Below are 15192 nucleotides of genomic sequence, written 5' to 3'. Positions count from 1 at the left end.
AGCATGCCCATCAGCATTAGAGCTATCTGCAGGCTGCTCAAGGCTCCATTTTGAGCTCCTCAGTAACAATGGAAACAGTCACTAATGAAAATGTGACACTGTCCAAGAAATGCCAACAACTTGGGCAAAAAGTAGGGGAATTAGAGAAAGAATTAAAGACAGTTGATCTGTCCTTCGAGCTTTAATGCAGGAGAACCAGGGACGGAAATGGGCAGCCTCCCATGGTCACTGCAATCAAACCATTGCTAAATTACAAATCCAGTTGCAAGTGAGACGGGTAAGATGGCTTCCATTATAGGTTCCGATGCAACAGAGTCCACACCCTCCTCCTCAGAGAAACGACAACGAGGGAGATTTATATCCCTCATATTATGATTATAAGTGTGATTTATGGCATGATGATCCAGATCAGAGAGACTGTCAGCCTAATTCAGTGGTTCTCAACCTAGCCCATCAGCACACAGCTGTGGGCCATGTGACATCCTTGGGGCCATACAGGTAGTACTGGATACGGCCCACAATGGTAAATAGGTTAAGAACCATTGCCCTAATCCAATGGTCCCTGTCACTAGAAGCAATCATGTCAGGTGGAGACCCACTGAGGGGGGCAATGAAAATGGTGACCGCGAAGAAGTGGTAAATGAGACTACTTCACTTTTTCCTGAACAATTCAAGCCATTGTTCAGTCCATGGGACCTTTAACAAGAGCTGGCTTCCAAACTGGGAAAGAGAAGCTAAAGTAAATGAATGGACAAATCAAGATTTTTGTTTAGTGGTTGCGGTTTCACTGACACCCAATCTCAAATCAGCTATTTCCACTGAGATTATAGGTAAGTGTCTAGATGAGAAACCACAATTAAGAGAAGCTAAAAATAATCTAGTGCCACACTCTTAGGGGAAAAGTATTTGTAGAATACAAAACAAAGGGAGTATGAGACCCCTCAGGCTTTTGAAGCTCACTTTTGGGGAGGCTATGAGTTAATCTTCCCAGATGCCAACTGTGATAATCTGGTCTACAAACATTAATAGTAGGATTCCATCCTGATTTTAGGAATAGGATTGCCTTGCTGGTCAATGCAAACAATACCCATGGCAAAATCCTCATTGCATATGGAGCATGGCAGGATAGCTCCGCTAGGCAGGGTTTAAAGATAAAAGGAAAAACAAGATCTGTTGTGACCATTCAAGGGAAAAAGGAAGGAGAGGAAAAGGGCCTCAGAGATAAAAAGGGATAAAGGAAAAGATCAAAAGAGGCCGCCTTATGCTGAATTAAGGGACCATTTAAAAAACAAAATGAAGATATCAAGTAAAGAATTCCATACTGAAAGTTAATAATGACACTTTCTAAGCACCTGGAAAAACTTTTTCTAAATCTGTACCTGCAAATACAGTTAGAACCTTGGGTGGTGACCCAGGACTGGAGCCTAGTGCTCCCTGTCCACAATAGGGCAACATGCCCCACCAACCCATGGAGGTTCCCTTATCCTGGGATTCCTTTGGGCATCCCAATGTTAAAATCATGACAGGCAATACAAAATGTTAGTGGATACCAAGGCGTCAAAACGTATCTTACCTGTAGAACCGAGTGCACATGGGTCCTTAAAATCCAGGAGACATGAATTGGATAGATAAACTGGTCAACCCCCTTTATATCTTTTAGAGATAAAATTCCAATAATAATAATAATATCTGGGGCGCAGACCGACACAAAATTTGACAAACAAAATTTGGAAGATGATATAGGGATTCTTGGGAGTGACATTCTCCAGACATCCATGCTATCACTGATTATAAGAAACATTGAATCAACGTACTCCTGCAGTTGCCTCAGTGGTGGCATCCTATCAGGACCTATTAGAACGAGTAACTGATGGAAAGAAGTGGTTTTCTATTTTTGATTTAACTAATAGCTTCTGGTCTGTCCTTGTGGCCCCAGAAAGCACAGAAATATAAGTTTGCTTTCATGCACAAAGGTCACAATTTACACCAGGGGTCGGCAACCTTTCAGAAGTGGTGTGCCGAGTCTTCATTTATTCACTCTAATTTAAGGTTTCGCAAGCCAGTAATACATTTTAATGTTTTTAGAAAGTCTCTTTCTATAAGTCTATAATATATAACTAAACTATTGTATGTAAAGTAAATAAGGTTTTTAAAATATTTAAGAAGCTTCATTTAAAATTAAATTAAAATGCAGAGCCCCCCAGACTGGTGGCCAGGACCCGGGCAATGTGAGTGCCACTGAAAATCAGCTTGCGTGCCGCCTTTGGCACGCGTGCCGTAGGTTGCCTGCCCCTGGTTTACACAGACCCTACTTCCTCAGGGATTTAATAACTCTCTCACATTATTTCATGCAGACATAACCAAGTTTCTGGCTCCTCTTTTGGAAACTGATCAGGTATTGGTACATGATGACGATGTATTAGTTGCCTCAGAAACTGAGGAAGGACACAGAGAAGTCCTAACTTGGTTGTTTAAACTACTGAGTGAGACAGGGTTAAAATTAAATGGGAAGAAGGTTCAGATAGCCAGGAATAAAGTATCCTTCCTGGGAACTGAAATTGGCCCTGATAGCAGACAGCCCCTTCAGGAGTAAGTCCAAGTACTCTGAACATGAGTTGAGATCCTTTCTGAGATTAGCAGGATTCAATAGGGAATTTATTCCAGCATTTGCTGAAATTGCTAAACCACTGTATAGACTTCTCAAGAAGGGAGATATTTGGGAATGGAAGTCTGAACACAATCAAGTAGTCCAGGGCTTAAAATCAAAAATTACCTAGATAGCTGCACTAGCACATCCTAACCTACAAAAAGCGACAAAGAGTCCTGTGGCACCTTATAGACTAACAGACGTATTGGAGCATAAGCTTTTGTGGGTGAATACCCACTTCGTCAGATGACATGACAAGCTTATGCTCCAATTTTCTGCAAGCAAAAAAAAAAAAAAAAAAAAAAAAATCAAGTTCTAGCAGTGTATTGGGCCATTCAGAATCTATTACGGGTTAAACACATAGTCCTTAGGACTCTTCACACCCTTCTAAAATATCTTCTCTGGACAAATTAAAGATGGGCCGGTATCAAATTCTCAACTGGCTCGCTGGACTTTAGCTTTAATGGATTGAGATTTGCAGGTAAAAGACCCTGTCTGGACCATCTAAAACTGCTTGAGGATTATTGGTAGGTGGGAACCCCATGAGTGCCCACTTCTTCAACTGAGCACTAGAAAGAAATATCTTTCTGGGGCTCCAAATGGGATGAGAAATCTTTTCCTAAACAAAAATCTATTCAGGTGTGGTTTATAGATGGTTCGTTATACCACATTGATGGAAAAGCCTACACTGGCTTTGCTCTTACAGATCCTGGCAATTAGACAGTGATTGCAAGCAAATGTAATATACATTTGGCTCAGTAAGATGAATTGGCTGCAGTGAACTTTGGAAAATGTTTCCTGGCTATGACATGGACATCCAGCAATCATCCTTCCATAATGCCAACCATAATAAACTTCAGAGCTAAGGGTGAACCATTCAAGAAATATATGTTTGCCGATGATGTTTTAAAGAAAGTCACACCAGTGAACTGGTGGAAGTCACTTAAGCACTTGGATTCAGAGACGGTTGAAGTGATAATCTCACTTAATAGCAGTAGCTTCTTCTGCTTGTGTACAAAGAATATTTTCTTCCTTTGGACTAATTCATTCACTCCTAATACAGCATGGCAAGAAAATCCTCCAAATATTAATGATTAACCTGTTGAATTGGAAATAGTTCACCTCCAAATGACTTCATAAATATCTGCTTCAATTGGTAAATGAAATAACCAAACAATCATTCATTTTCTGATATAGCTGTAAAACTAATCTGAAAAGTTTTCAAAATAAATCACTTTACAGATGTATAGTGTGTACCTTCTAAAAATGAAACCTACATCTATCTCCGAGTGATGAAGAATATGTATTAAGATTATAACAACCAACAAGAATGCACTTTTATGTAGAAATCCATGATTAAATCGAGTCTTCCTGACTAGTGGTTTAAATCATGATTTAAATCAAACTGATTTAATCAAATCCACCCTGCATGTAACTATTACAAGGCACATGCGTAACTTAGGATATATAGGAGGGTGTAAAGAGTTTCTCTGTGTGGTGGTGTAGAGAGACTCTAAACAAGAAAAAAAAAGGTTCATTTGCCTGCAGCCAGTATGCCTCGCTGGACCACCCAGCAGGGAGTGAGATTGTTTACTTACTTCTATTGTAGTTTTCAAAAATGGTTAAAATCCACCTGGTCTCTCTTGAATTGACTGAATTGCTCTGGCAGAAAGGCAGTTCATAGTAACGGTGACACACAACTCATAGGATCACGCAAAACAAAATAGGTGCACTGAATATTATATTCCTACATGTACAGCAGTAACCACATGATCCTTACCAGGCCACAAAAAGAGCAGGGCGAGGTCGAGCATACCACACACTACTCTTGCTCACTATATTTCAAAGCCTCCCTGAGCTATATAGCAGCATGTTGGGCTCTTCTAGTAGCCCTTGTACCTGAGTGTTAAAATTCAGCAGACAGCCACTCCACCTCCACCTTGGTGGAAAAATCTTTTCCCCCTTTGCTTCACATATATTATGCAGGACACAGAAGGCAGCTCTAATCATTGGGATATTTTTCTCACTGGAGGTCCAATCTTGTGAGTAAACAACGCCAGTGACCCTTCAGACGACCAAAAGCACATTCAACTGTCATTCTGCATCTGCTGAGCTAGTAGCTGAATGGTTCCTTGGTGCTGTCGAGGTGGCAGGTGTTTGACTTCGTGACCCAGGGGAAGGCTCGGTCCCCCAGGATCACTACTGGCATTTCAACATTCCCACCCAGTGGTAATCCGCCGGTCAGGTAAGAAAGTCCCTGCTTGTAGTTTCTGAACAGTCCTATTATTCTTAAAGATGTGAGTGTCATGTATCTTCTCTAACAAGCCCAAATTGATGTCGGTGAAGCATCCCCAGTGATCCACCAATGATTGCATAACCATAGAAAAATAGCCCTTTTTGTTGATGTACTCAGTGGAAAGGTGGCCTGGTGGCAAAATAGGGATGTGTGTGCCGTCACTGCAAATCCATCGACTAGGTCCTGCGCATTGCCCAGAGTCACAGTCTTGCATAGCTGGAGGCGATTAATGGCCCTGAACACTTGCATCAAAACTGCCCCTGCAGTCCATTTTCCAACTCACCAGTAGCAAACTGGTGTTGCAAGTTTCCACAGTGCGATCACCACTCATTTCTCCACTGTTAGTGCAGCTCTCATTTTAGTGTCTCTCTACTAGTGGGCTGGGATGAGCTCAGCGCAGATCAAGAAATGTGGCCTTGTGTGTCCAAAAGTTCTGCAGCCACTGCTCATCATCCCAAACTCACATTATGATGCCATCCCACCAGTGTTTGTTTCTCAGGCCCAGCAGCAGTGTGGCACTGTCTAGAGCTGCTCCATGAACGCCACCAACAACCTTGAATTGGTTCTCGCTATGTCCCACAGCCATCCATCCTCCAAGGAAGGCTGTTCCCCATTCATTTGGTTCTTCTTGTGGCTCTGCAAATGCTACAGGATTGTGCGCCCTATGCTTGTAACACTCATGACAACAGTGCAGAGCTGTGCAGGCTCCATGCTTCTGTCAGAGATGGTGGACAGCAAGGAGGACTGCGTGGGTTTGTGGGATTTTGAAAAAAGGTGTAAGAATAGTGGGCTAACAATGTATGTAAACGTGTAGCAATACTTTTAAAATGACTTGAATGAAAGCTGCAATATGTTTGGCTGAAAAGTCTAAGGCCATGTCTATGCTACAGTGTCTGTTGCGACACAGCTACAGCACTGTAGCTATGCTGGCATAACTTTGTAGTGTAGATGCAGCCTATTACAATGGTTCCATTATGATAGGAACACCATCTCCTTGAGTGACAGTAGCTAAGCTGTCAGAAGCTATCAACCTAGCTGCATCTACACTGGGGGTTAGGTTGGCACAGCTATGGCACTCGGGATGTGGATTTTTTACATCCCTGAGCGCTGTGGCTATAGCAACCTAAATTTTAAGTGCAGACCAGGCCTTACAATCCATGTAGTTATACGACAGCGAATGCACACATCAAAACTATAAAGCCTCTTTCACCCACCAAGGAAAATCCACGTTTTCTGTTCAGTTGAGTATCAGAAGTCTCTCTTAAAACACACACACACACCCCCAAGTAAAAAAAACGAGCAGGATGCTTCAAAGAAGTGGTTGGCTCACTCCTCTTGCCTCAGCCACTGAAGTGAGAATTCAAAGACCTCACCAATTAGTCCCACACAGCTGAGTATTTGCAGCTCTTCCTCTGAATTCTCCACTATTCTGCAAAAAGGGTAGGAAAGGTGGGTAGTAGAAAAAACTGAAGCAGGCGACACCATCCCTACTTCCCTCCAACCAGGGATTTGTAAAACTGATAAGGTAAAGCAGGCTCAACTTATTAAAAAAAAATGTTGATGGTTAAAAAGAAGATATTTATATTGAATCAACTGGCCCTTTCTTCCAGTTGATATGAAATGGTTTTTATAGATAGTTTGGGAGAAAGTCTTAGGGGAGCCTCAAAGAGAAGCAGATCACTACTTCCTTTAAGTCTATCCCTGGAAATTTTTTTCTTCATTCTAATGAATCTACTGTCTTACTCTACTATTTCATTTATATTACAGTTTAATCAATAAGCCTGTTTATCCTTTATTCCCTGCTTCACAGTCCATCCCCCACATAGTTCTCCTCCTCTTCACATGGAAGTCTCCCTGTCCCCACCTATCAATATGAGTTAACACGCTCGCATCTACAGATCTATTAATTCACACATGAGCAGGGCCCTACCAAATTCACAACCATGAAAAACATGTCACGGACCATGAAATCTGGTCTCCCCCCCCCCGTGAAATATGGTCTTTTGTGTGCTTTTACCCTATACCATACCGATTTCACGGGGGGAGACCAGCGTTTCTCAAATTGGGGGTCCTGACCTGAATGGGTGTTGCATGGGGGTGTCAAGGTTATTTTAAGGGAGTCACGTTATTGCCATTCTTACTTCTGTGCTGCCTTCAGAGCTGAGCGGCCGTTGGACCGACACCCAGCTCGGAAGACAGTGTCCCTCCAGCAGCATCACAGAAGTAAGGGTGGGAATATCATACCATGCCACCCTTACTTCTGTGTTGCTGCCTTCAGAGCTAGGTGGCCGGAGAGTGGCGGCTGCTGGCCAATGGTCCACCTCTGCAGGCAGCAGGGTAGAAGTCAGGGTGGCGTGGTACAGTATTGACATCCTTACTTCTGTGCTGCGGCTGCCTTCAGAACTGGGCTCCCAGCCAGCAGCCACCACTCTCCAGCTGTCCTACTCTGAAAGCAGCACCATTACCAGCAGCACCACAGAAGTAAGGGTAGCAGTACCACAACCCGACCTACAATAACCTTGTGCGTACCCCCCCCCCCAACTCCTTCTTGTGTCAGAACTCTACAATTACAACACTTTGAAATTTCAGATTTAAAAATAGCTGAAATCATGAAATTTATGATTTTTAAAATCCTGTGACCATGAAATTGACCAAAAAGGACCATAAATTTGGTAGGGCCCTACACATGAGCATGTCTAAGTACTGCTCTCTCCCTGACCTCTCAATGACCAAGTTCTTTCTATCTTGTTCACTACTTAAAGATAGGAAACAAAGGGTAGGAATCAATGGTCAGTTTTCAGAATGGAGAGAGGTAAATAGTGGTGTCCCCCAGGGGTCTGTACTGGGCCCAGTCCTATTCAACGTATTCATAAATGATCTGGAAAAAGGAATAAACAGTGAGGTGGAAAAATTTGCAGATGATACAAAACTACTCAAGATAGTTAAGTCCCAGGCAGACTGCGAAGAGCTACAAAAGGATCTCTCAAAACTGGGTGACTGGGCAACAAAATGGCAGATGAAATTCAATGCTGATAAATGCAAAGTAATGCATATGGAAAACAATCTCAACTATTCATATAAAAGGATGGGGTCTAAATTAGATGTTACCACTCAAAGAGATTTTGCAGTCATTGTGGATAATTCTCTGAAAACATCCACTCAATGTGCAGCGGCAGTCAAAAAAGCGGACAGAATGTTACTTGGTCCTGCTAGTGAACTTGATCCTGCTAGTGAAGGCAGGGGGCTGGACTCGATGACGTTTCAAGGTCCCTTCCAGTTCTAGGAGATAGGATATCTCCATTAATTTAATTTTTTTTATTTTAATGTTGGGAATCATTAAGAAAGGGATAGGTAAGACTACAGAAAATATATTGCCTCTATATAAATCCATGGTACGCCCACAATTTGAATACTGCATGCGTATGTGGTCGCCCCATCTCAAAAAAGATATATTGGAATTGGAAAAGGTACAGAAAAGGGCGACAAAAATGATTAGGGGTATGGAACGACTGCCATATGAGGAGAGATTAATAAGACTGGGACTTTTCAGCTTGGAAAAAAGACAAAGGGGGGGATATGATAGAGGTCTATAAAATCATAGACTTCCCATGTTCAGTACTGTCATCTTCCAAAAAAGTGAAGTTTTTTCTACTTCATTTAGTCCCTTACCTTCACAACACCAGACACCTGTTTTACTACCTTTGACTCCCTCCTCAAACTTTTGTGAATGCAAAATTCCTGTTTCTCCAGGATTTCACGGATTTATTTTCTTTTAAGAGAATTCCTGTTAAAGTTAGAGTGAATGGCCGTTGTTTAATGCCTCCCTCTCCTTTCTTGTTGCAGAGTCAGGAAGTAGATCTGGGAAACATCTTGTGCAGCAAGGGTTATCTCCCTATGCTGTCATGGATGAGAAGAGACACAAAACATTAAGGGTATTTCTACCCTACAATGAAATACCCACAGCTGGCCCATGGCAGCTGCTGGGGCTTGCAGGGCTCAGGCTTCGGGGCTATTAAATTGCAGTGTAAATGTTCGGGATTGGGCTGGAATCTCAGAACCCAGTTTCCAGCCCAATCTTGAATGGCTACGATGCAATTTTACAGCCTTGCAATCTGAGACCTGCGAGTGCGGATTAGCTGACAAAGGCCAGCCATGGGTGTTTTACTGCAGTGTAGACATACAGTAAAGCATTGGTAGGTCTTTCCAAACTCAACTCAGGAGACAGAATCATAGAATATCAGGGTTGGAAGGGACCTCAGGAGGTCATCTAATCCAACTCCCTGCTCAAAGCAGTACCAATCCCTAACTAAATCCCCAAATGGCCCCCTCAAGGATTGAACTCACAACCCTGGGTTTAGCAGGCCAAAAGATCTAGCTACTACATGCATAAGCATTCCTGGAGAGAAGTGTGGACCAGTTTCATAGCTACGAGGAAAATCAAACACCTAAACTTTCCCATACTCAGCCCCCTACAGAAATGTGTCAGTGCCTCCTTTGTTATAAAGGATCCATTCATGTGAAAGTAACCAGTTTGAATATATCACCGTATCTTCTCCTTCGCTCTCCTGTTCCAAGTATGTGTGTGGAAGATCCCAAATCCCCGCTCCATGAAAGGCTGGGAGAGAAAAGAGGATCAATGGAACCTCTTTCTATTCACCTTTCAGCACAGAGGGCCTGTAGGGAGATGGTGGAAAGGAAATCAAGAGATTCAGGATGAGACTTTCAGAATTGTTGAGCATCAGCAAGTCCAATTAACATCAATGGGAAATGCAGGTGCCCAGCACCTCTGAAAATCAGGCCCTTAGTGCATAGGCAGTCATTTTCATTACATGTAGGCCAAAAGCAAAAAGCATGGCCCAAGGACTACCACACACCAAAGCAGCACAAGTACCGTATATATTCGTTCATAAGCCAAATATTATTGGTTAAAAAAAATGATGCATCAAAGAGCGGGGGTCGGCTTATAAACGGGTCTACACCAAAATTTGATGATTTTAAACTCTATGGAATAATTGAATTGAATATCTAACACATTGTCGTTTTGTTTACCTGGACAGTCTGCAGGCATGGAGCCCCTCAGCTCCCTGTGGCCACGGTTCATCGTTCCCAGCCACTGGGAGCTGCGGGAAGTGGCACCAGCTCCCTTTGGCTGGGAATGGCAAACCGCCATTGGGAGCGGAGGGGCTCCGTGCCTGTGAATGCTCCAGGTAAACAGAACGTCCAGGCCTGCTAGCGGCTTACCCTAATGGGCCAGGAGCCAAAGTTTGCCAACCCCTGAAATATAGGGTCAGCTTATGAAAGGTTCATACAGTTTTTGCTATTTTTACCTATCCATCTTGGGGGGTCGGCTTATAAACGAACGGGCTAATGAATGAGTATATACGGTACTTGTTCTCCATGAGCCCTATGCAGAAATACGTTGCCTGTCTACTTACATGAATATCTACTAGGAGGGAACTACAAATAGACCTACTCCTATCATCACCAGCTGGTAGGAAAGACTTATCCCTTCATGAGAATTTACATGTTAACTCATTATGAGCCTCACTTATTTATTACAGACCCAATCCCATGAGTACTGAGTGTCCTCAATTTTCAATGTTTTTGAGGGATGGAAGGGAGAGAAGAAAAGTGCAGCTATAGTTTGGTTATGCTTTTACATAAATAGTTTACATTTATAGAATTTACGCCGTCTTTAATAGCAGAATGTCAAAATAATGTACATAAATTAATCATATCTCAGAATACCCTAATAAGTTAGATAAATATTACACCTATTTTACAAATAGGTAAACGGAGGAGAAAATATATTTGCAATGCAGAAGAGATGTGGTTGCTCATCAACTAGACTTCTTGATTTTTATGCATTCAAAACATCACATTTCAACAGTATGGAAGTTTAATACAGAACTGAGGTTGATAAAAAAGCACTGACGGTGTCATATCCAAAGGATTATTGAAGCTGCTAAACAAGCATACAGAATTAAAATATCCCACCTGCATTCTACATCAACACTTAAATTGTTAAAATAAAAGCAATGACATTAAACTGTACAGAACTGTATATCAAGTGTCTCAACTATCCAGAATATTGGATAAATTGGGGATTCAGGTTATTAATAAGTCTAAATTAAGCTATTAAATTCTTTACACATCCCACAAAGCCTGTTATGATACATCATGAAACGTATCACCGTGGGACAGAACAGAAAACTTTGCTGATGCAGAGAAGTGATCAATAGCTCTGCTTTATTATAACAAAAAATGAATCTGGAAAAATTGAGCCATATGCAAGATGCACAACTTTTCAGGGCTCTATGAACTGAAAATGCAACCGGAGTGTATTGGTTTAGTTGACATGGTGGTTAAAACTCCAACAGCTTGTCTACGCTAGTACCACTACCAGGGAGTAGTTATGGTGGGAAAATTGAGAAGATAACCTAGTGTAGATAAATCTATTAAGGTCTTGCAATAGCATTATGATCATGCTTTTTTAAACTTTGCATACTAAAAGTGTAGTTTTAATTAACTTAAGAAATATCTATCTTGGCCAACAAGTTCTGTAATAAGTTTCAGCCCAACATAATATAAAACATAATATAAGCCTTCTGAAAATAGACTTTATAATGGGACAAGTTGGGTAATGTGACAATTTGTGTCAATTTGTATTTGACAAACCTTAAATATTATTTTTAAAAAGCCAATTTACTACTACCTACCAATGCTTTTCTTTCATTAGTTAACTAAAATCCACAAAAACTGCCAATCACAAGGAATATCATTGACATTTGCCTCTTACAACTGCAGCAATAAGCAGAATGAGCTCTAAACAAACTTGTGTGAATTTTTAAAGGGAAGAGAGGTACAGTACGAAGCTGGAATTTCCACAGGAGCTGGGTTTATCCTATGGAACTCACTTCCACAAAAGGTAATAATGACCATGAACTTACCAATTTCAGAGCTAAATACAAAACTAATGTCTTCAACCTAACTTTCCTTCTATAACTTCTTTTCTCAAAGACAGAGGCACACACACCCACTCGCACTAAAATCAAAACCAAAAATAAATAAGCAAATCAAACGATTTCTCTTAAAACCTAGGAATGAAGATTCATGTTTTTACTTAAATATTAGTAAAAGTCCAAAAAAGCGAACAATGTTGGGAATTATTGGGAAAGGGATAGATAAGACAGAAAATATCATATTGCTATATAAATTCATGGTATGCCCACATCTTGAATACTGCGTGCAGATCTGGTCACCCCATGTCAAAAAAGATATATTGGAATTGGAAAAGGTACAGAAAAGAGCAACAAAAATTATTAGGGATATGGAACAGCTTCCACATGAGGAGAGATTAATAAGACCGGGACTTTTCAGCTTGGAAAAGAGATGACTAAGGGGGGATATGACAGAGGTCTATAAAAACACGACTGGTGTGGAGAAAGTAAATAAGGAAGTGTTATTTACTCCTCATAACACAAGAACTAGGAGTCACCAAATGAAATTAATAGGCACAGGTTTAAAACAAACAAAAGGAAGTATTTCTTCATACAACACACAGTCAACCTGTGGAACTCTTTGCCAGAGGATGTTGAGAACGCTAAGACTAAAAGAGGGTTCAAAAAAGAACTAGATAAGTTCATGGAGGATAGGTCCTTCAATGGCTATTGCCCAGGATGGGCAGAGATGCAAAACCATGCTCTGAAGTGTTCAAAGCTTCTGTTTGCCAGAAGCTGGGAACAGGCGACACAGAAAGGACCACTTGATTATCTATTCTGTTCATTCCCTCTGAAGCACCCAGCATTGACCACTGACAGTAGACAGGCTACTGGGCTAGATGGATCATTGGTGTGACCCAGTATGGCTGTTTTTATTTATTTTTAAATTCTTGGGAGGTACTCATATTGTAGTGATGGAAAACACTAGAGTAGACACAACAAGGATCTTCTTTTAAATTCCAGTGTGATAAATAATGCCATATATTACCTAATACTGTGATAACCAGTTTTTCTAAAACTGGTTTATGTTGTAACAGTCGACAAAAAATTACAGTTGTTCTGACGGAGATGCGCAGCTAAAAGTGACCAGAACTAGGAATAATGAAAATCTAAATATGTATATAAGTCAATATGATGGATGTTATGTGAGAAAGTTATTCAAATTAATTTTATAATACACATTTTAGAGGTTTAATTTACAAGATGAATATGGTTACAGTTCACACACACTAATAAACACTAACGTTCATAGTATTATAACGTGATAGAATCTGTATCTTTAAGTCTGTTTCCCAGCTTTTTTGCTTTTTGAGTGCACATGATGTATTAAAATTATTTGTTTTGGTAGCACACAAAATGTGCTAGCCACTTCTCATTAAAATAAAATAAAAATACAAGGTCTCTGCCCTAAAACTGACTTTTTGCCATAGATACAGTAGGTTTGACGTCCTGCACCAAATAAGATTCGGATCCGGCAAACTGATCCTTGCAGACCCTTGCATCTGTACAGAGTCCCACTGAAGTCCATACACGCGGGGCCTTCTTGCAAGTATCAGGTCACAAGAATGGTGCCTAGAACACATTTCCCACCCAAAGATGCTTAGAACCCAGGGACAGTGTGGGTATTACACAGAAAGTGAAGAAAAGCTTTCCTTGACTGTAACAACCCTAACAAGATAGCATATGTAAACTATAAACACTTACAAACCTTATAACTAATCAATTTAATAAAAACATTTCCACAGCTCCAGCATTTACCTCAGCCACTGGTACAACTTCAGAACATTTCACCCTCAGTTATAACTTATAGTTAACTTAACTTGGTTATGTTATAACTTGAAACGGGATCAGAAAGAGTGCAAGGAGCAGAAACCAGCCAATGTATTTGTTTTGTTTTTTGATGCTAAACACTGGCACAAAAAGCAAAAAAATCCTGCAATCAACATTAACTAAATAAAGTGAACTAAAGAACAGCTTGTTTACAGCTCAGGAAGTCCAACTCTTCAACCAGGATGACATATTACACAAGCAAGTCAGCTTACCCCCTTGAATAGCCTACCACATTTATATGGCCCCCATCACAGTAGCATGTGAGCAGCTCCTAATCTTTAATATTTGTAACTCACAACACTGTGTGAGATAAGGAAGTGCTATTATCTGCACTTTAAAGAACTGAGGCACAGTCTATACAGTGTTTTGAAACCCACGGGAGCAAACCTTCTGGCCTGGGTCCACAGACTCAGGTTAGTGCGGTTTCTGCTAGTGCTCTGAAAGTAACTGTGTAGACAGTGCTTTGAAGTTGTGGCTCAGGGTGGAGGCCAGGGTTTCAGAACCCCAGCTCCGGCCCACACCACAACTTCAAAGCGCTATCTACACAACAATTTTTAAAGCCCCAGAGCGACCCTGCTAGCTCAAGTCCATTGCCCCAGGCCCTGAAGCTTGCTCCTGTGGATTCCAAAATGCCATGTAGACCTACCTAGAGAGGCTAAGTGACGTGTCCAAGGTCACACAGGAAGTTGGTGACAGAGCAGGGACTTGACATCTCCCCAGCTAATGCCCAAAGCACTGGTCATGCTTCCTCTCCAACCCCTACTCTCAAGGAGACCTCCTACACCGTGTGCACCAGACACAGAAGGCCGCTCACACCACGTAGCCTGCCCCGTGGGCACCTGCCCCCAAAGAACGGAAGCCCCACCCGCACCTACCCCCTGTCTCGGGGGTCACCACTGACCCCCATCTCCTGGCACCTGGGCAGCCGCCCCCCGCTCCATCCCCGCCCCGAGAGCGGAGGCCTCCCCGCAAACCCCAGCGGCGAAACCGAAACTGTCCCAGCAGGGACACGCGGGAGGGCCGCGCCTGGGCCCGGCGGCGCCTGTCTCCGGCCCGGGCTGAGCCTCCCCCCAACCCCCGCGTACGGACCTGTGCGCTGCGGCCTGCTCCCCGGCGCGGCCCTGACGCTATCGCTGCTGCTGCCGCTCGGGCTCATGCGGGGCCCGCGCTGCTCTCGGGGCGGGGGAGGCGGCGCCGCTGCCTGTGCCGGGCCGGTCTGCGGCGAGGGGACGGGGCTGCGGCCTCGGCGGGGTCCGGAGGGCGGTGGCTGAGGGTGAGGCCGGCGGTCCGGGCTGGGGGCTGTCGGCGGCGGCGGTCGGTCGGGGAGGTGGGCAGGGCCCGCTTTGCGCCTCTCTCACCCCGAACCCAGCGCCACCATCTTGGGAGAAACACGAATATCGCCGCGGCGCAGCCTCGGA

At 42.7% G+C, this 15192-nt stretch overlaps 1 protein-coding gene across 1 annotated transcript in view; it reads right to left on the bottom strand.

The window, feature by feature from the left end:
• The window catches only part of UBE3A (ubiquitin protein ligase E3A), a 104190-nt gene extending 89283 nt beyond the window's left edge, over nt 1-14907 (bottom strand). The window contains exon 1 of the mRNA XM_065411372.1: nt 14864-14907. The gene's annotated coding sequence lies outside the window, so the exon portion shown is untranslated. The remainder of the gene's footprint in view (nt 1-14863) is intronic.
• Nucleotides 14908-15192: the final 285 nt, after the last annotated feature.

Source organism: Emys orbicularis, chromosome 1, assembly GCF_028017835.1.
Source record: "Emys orbicularis isolate rEmyOrb1 chromosome 1, rEmyOrb1.hap1, whole genome shotgun sequence".
In the NCBI taxonomy this organism is placed as follows: Eukaryota; Metazoa; Chordata; order Testudines; family Emydidae; genus Emys; species Emys orbicularis.
This window is presented reverse-complemented; position numbering and strand designations above follow the sequence as displayed.